Below are 5,336 nucleotides of genomic sequence, written 5' to 3' on the forward strand. Positions count from 1 at the left end.
CTTCACTGACCTTGGTGTCTGCAGGGCTGTTTCTCTCACATATTCTCGCTCCTTTCTTCCGGCTGCTGTTGCGCAGCAGTTTTTCCCCCTCCTTAAATACATTATCACAGAGGCCCTACCACTGTCGCTGATGGGCTCGGCCTTGGCCAGCAGCAGGTCCGTCTTGGAGCCGGATGGCATTGGCTCTATCGGACATAGAGGAAACTTATAGCAGCTTCTCACAGAAGCCACGCCTGTAGCCCCCCGCTACCAAAACCTTGCCACGCAAACCCAATACACTGAAAGACAGTGACAAATTTTCAGCTCCCTGATATGTATCAAACAAATTCATATTAAAAATAGCTTTCTGTGCCCATTACCATTTTTTCTTGATTTGGAGAAATTACTTATCTTTCCCTTTTAAAACATGAGAGAGGCAGAATTCAGGAAGTTTATCAGGATTGCCTAGTGCATTTACCCAGATAGTGGGATAACTTGGATTTCATGACCACAGTATCCTGAGGTGACCCACTTTCTAGATACCTATTCTGACTGCCAGACAGGGTAAGTAGGAACAAGGGGCAACGTAGCCCGCCATGCAAGAGGTAGTGACCAGAAGGACCAAGCCAGGACAGAGAACCTTCCTATGGTCTTGTCTGTAAGAAGTACTTGGCCAGGAAGGAGCAGGTGTGGAGTCTGGCTCCTGTTTCGACAGGTAGTTAGGCTGCTGCTTGGTACCAGCACCTCTGTCTTCATATTTTACTCCAGTTGAATGACTTAACCATTAGGATAATGGTTTCTATTTTCCATTGGACATCTTGGGAATTATGCCCCAAGAGCTTTAAAGATTTTGGGGAAAAAATAAACAGATAAATCTGAACCATTTTTGAACTCCAAATCATTTCAGAAATTTGAACACTTCTCCAAATGTCAATAGAGCAGTATGTAAGCAATTATTTCTTCTAACAACTATTCAGCCTCCCAGGGAAATGATGCATCCTTTGGTTATAGAAAACCTTTTGGAAAATACTGAATGATGAAATTAAGTATCGTCATAAATCATTGAAAACACAGTTTCAACATAAAATTTAGAGAAAATTACAGTTTAATACATCAATTTTATAGCTTCCTTTTTTCATACCAAAATTGCAGTCATTTTGTGGTAATTTGAATTTAAATGTCATATTTTTAAATACTAATCTGCAATCTCTTAAACCTTAATTGCTTGATTTACCAACCTGGGATCCTGACAGCAAAGCCTAAGGGTGAGATTTGGACCTTGTAAATGTCAACAAAGTCAGGGCATGTGCATGAAGTCAGTTCCTCTGTTAGAGAGGGATTGATTTTGGACTCCTGCTTAAAAGAAGGGCCTGTGATTATGAGTAGTGAGTGACATTGCCAGACTGGGAAGAGCTTTAAGACAAGGGGGAAACCACACGCATATGGAGGAAGAGGGAAGTATTTGGGGGGGGGGGGGCGAGAGAATGGAAAAGAGAGAGGTGAAAATCAAACAATTAGTAAGAGGGAAGGTGGGTGAAGCTGGTGATAGGTAAAACAGAGTACTGGAAATATCCCCAGTGCTCATTGAGAACCGCTTTATCAAGGTTATGTCTGATGCACTGATGTCAGATCTCATGGCTCTGTGGACCCTCATGGGAATGTGTGAACAGGGAAGGCAAAGGGCCAAAGCGCAGCCCGAGGTGCAGAAGGCAATTTCGCAGCCGCTGCGAAAGGTGGCAGGCTCATGCGCTTCGTGCATGCCATGTGGATTCCTGTGCTGCAGCAGGAACATGCACCAGGACCTTCATAAATGCCATTGTGTCCACTGCTCGATGAAGGGGTTTCTAGCCATTAATTTTAGGGCCAGAAGGCCAAATAACAAAGGTAAAATGAAGGCTACTTCAGAGAGTTTCTCACTGTCTGTTATTAGTGATGGGTCCCACCAATTTGTGCTTGGCTAAGACGTTAATGAAGAGAAGCAGAATGTGTCCAGGTGTTTTCACAATGCAGTTTGGAGACAGACTGGCTAATACTTAACAGTGTCCTAGCAACAGCCGAGAAGGTCATAGGGTAAGGTTGTAAATGTGGTCCCCAAGAACAGCCCAGGACGAACAGCAGCCGCACTCCCAACAGGACACGCCTGAGAAAGCACGGTAGGATTCAAAGGCAACTTCATTTCCTTGAGTAAGGGATCCTGCGTTATTTCTGGGCCATTTTGAGCAACATTCACTGTGCATAAAGAGATGCTGCAAGCAATGTATACACAAGGTATAAAATATTTACTTATTAAGACAAACGAGATGGTTAGGATTTAATAAAGTGCTCAGACTAAGCATTAGCATCCTCATTATCTCAAGGCATCTTTGCTAGCCAGACAGGCATCAGCCAGGAGAGGAAGGGCTCCCCAGCATAGCTCTGATGGTGCTGAGTTGCCATCTTCTGAGGGTTGGTTTTTTTCTTTTTTTTTACTTTGGGATTTCTTAATCTTTCCATGTTAGTAGATTTTTTTTCCCCTTAAATCCTCAAAGCGCTACTGACATCTATCTCAGCCATCCCACCTCCATCTGTAGAGACCTTACTTGCTTGGCTTTTCTTTACAAACTTTCTGAGCTTTTTCTCACAACTTCACAATTTTCCCATCAGCGTGAGCCAAGGTTAGGCAGCCGGCCTGTGCTGGGCCCTGGATTAAAGACGTGGTGGGGAGGCTACACGTTTACCTGCAGAGTTGATTGGACCCACTCAATAATGGTCCAGGAGGTCTTGCATAGCAGTGGAACTAGTCAGACCAACCTGCAGTGAATGAAGCAGTTCTCCAGCACCCACCTGTGGAGTTAGGAGCTCTGTGACTGGGTGATGGTGTCCTGGATGTTACTTCTGTTGCTGTCTTCAGGATAATAGCAAGACTGGGCAAAAAAGAGGCAAAGCCAGTATCACTCTCCTCGAGTTGTTTCAGATGTTGGAAAAAGCTTCTTGGTCACTGGCAGCTCTGTGAAATAGGGCCCAAGAGGGAAAGAAAAGTGAGTCTTGGGTTCCTGTGAATTTTCCCAAGTAGAGCTCAGGGTTCTTGGTTACATCAGGCTATTTGCCAGCTGCCTGGTGGTAAAAGTTGCCCAAAATACTGCTGCTATGCCAGGTATTTGGATAATCCAGGACTGGATGTTGTGTGTTGCATCATCTTGAAATGGACAATAATCTGTCAGGTGCCCTTTCAAAATGTAGCTGAATTATGTTCATATTTTGTTTCCCCTCCCCAAAAAAGAAGTTTCTAAATCTGTCAGATAAAATCGCCCTTGCAAGTGGGAACAGAAGCTAATAACTCACATTTCTTTGCCTTTTCATAGAACTTTTGAGGCAGTTGCCACAAAAGAGCATCAGCGACATCACCTGCCTCTCCAGCTCACACGCCCCCAGAAGGCCCCTTCAGAAAGGCACGGAGTGCTCCAAGAAGAAGGAGTCAGATCCAGGGCTGATATTTTACAAACACAAAAATACCCTCAAAAATCCTACTCCATGTCAATCAGGAGCCTTGACAGAAGTGATAGGTGGGAGAAGAGGGGGGAGGAAAGACTGATTTTTCTCTATTGTTTCTGAAATCAATTAGTGAATTTAAGCCAGGGGGTGTCAGAAATGCCACCAAATGCAATCGCATTCACATTTTCTTTTTTTTTTCTTTTTTTCCTTTTCCTTTTCCTTTTCCTTTTCCTTTTCCTTTTCCTTTTCCTTTTCCTTTTCCTTTTCCTTTTCCTTTTCCTTTTCCTTTTCCTTTTCCTTTTCCTTTTCCTTTTCCTTTTCCTTTTCCTTTTCCTTTTCTCCCTTTCCCTTTTCCCTTTTCCTTTCCCTTTCCCTTTCTCCTTCCCTTTCTGTTTCCCTTCTTTTTCTTTTTTCAGAGTTGAATGTAATAACCTTGCAATCTGATGAATGGCAAAAGCTAGACTTAATACAGAAAACTGCTTAAGGCCCTGTGCGGGTTCTCATCTCACAAGCTGTCATTCCTCCCTTGTTGACTTAGGACACTGGCAACCATGTCTTCTTACAAGAATTAGTAATGCCAAGTATGCACCCTGTTCCTCCCATGCTCAATGTGCTTTGAAACATGACCCAGCTCAGCTCAAGCTCCCAGTGTCTCATTCAGGAGTGGAAGTGCTGGGCCAGGCAATTTGGCCCCTTACCTCATTGCCCAGAGGTCAGGCTCCAATCCTGGTGTCACCAGCAGAATTTTGTTTTTTTTTATCATGGGTTGGTCTACACGACACCAGGCCAGCTGGCGGCAGACAGGGTGCACCTCTCTCAAAGGGGGAAAAGGATCTTTGCAGAGGAGATAGCAGGGCTCATTGAAAGAGCTTTAAACTGGATTTGAAGGGGGAAAGGGAGAAAACCAGGCTTGCTAGAGATAAGCCTAGGGGCGGCGCACCAATGTTTGAAGGACAGTGTGCTGGCAAGGTCTTTTGGCCTGCCGTCTCAGTGGAGGTAGGAGATGGAGAGCCATGCGACAGCAAAGACACAAGGGTTATGGATGTGTTAGAAACTGCGGAAGCACCTGAGAATGGTCATGTAGGAATTAGGGCTTCTCCCCAAAAAAAGGTGGCGGGATCAGTAGTCCCAAGTGCATCTACACCAGTGCACACAGCATGGGCAACAAGCAGGAGGAGCAGGACTCCGTTGTGCAGCAGGAGAACTATGATATAGCTGCCATCACAGAAGCATTGTAGGATGACTCGCACAACTGGAGTGCTGCAATGGATGGCTATAAACTCCTCAGAAGGGATAGGCAAGGGAGGAGAGGTGGTGGGGTAGCCTTGTACATTAAGGGAGTGTTTTGACTGTCTAGAGCTTAATGATGGTCACAATAGCATCGAGTGTTTATGGGTAAGAATCAGGGGGAAGGCCAAGAAGGCAGATATCATGGGAGTCTGTTATAGACCACCCAACCAGGACGAAGAGGCAGAAGAAATATTCTACAAGCAGCTGGGAGAAGTCGCACAATTGCTACACACAATAATCCAGGACTGGATGTTGTGTGTTGCATCATCTTGAAATGGACAATAATCTGTCAGGTGCCATTTCAAAATGTAGCTGAATTATGTTCATATTTTGTTTCCCCTCCCCAAAAAAGAAGTTTCTAAATCTGTCAGATAAAATCGCCCTTGCAAGTGGGAACAGAAGCTAATAACTCACATTTCTTTGCCTTTTCATAGAACTTTTGAGGCAGTTGCCTCAAAAGTGGGGGGATGTCAACTTACCAGATGTCTGCTGGAAATACAATACAGCAGAGCGGAAACAGTCCAGGAGGTTCCTGGAGTGTGTGGAAGAGAACTTCCTGACAGAGCGGGTGAGTGAGCCAACTAGGGAAGGCGCCC

This window comes from Pygoscelis adeliae, unplaced genomic scaffold, assembly GCF_000699105.1.
Source record: "Pygoscelis adeliae isolate BGI_AS28 unplaced genomic scaffold, ASM69910v1 Scaffold383, whole genome shotgun sequence".
NCBI lineage: Eukaryota > Metazoa > Chordata > Aves > Sphenisciformes > Spheniscidae > Pygoscelis > Pygoscelis adeliae.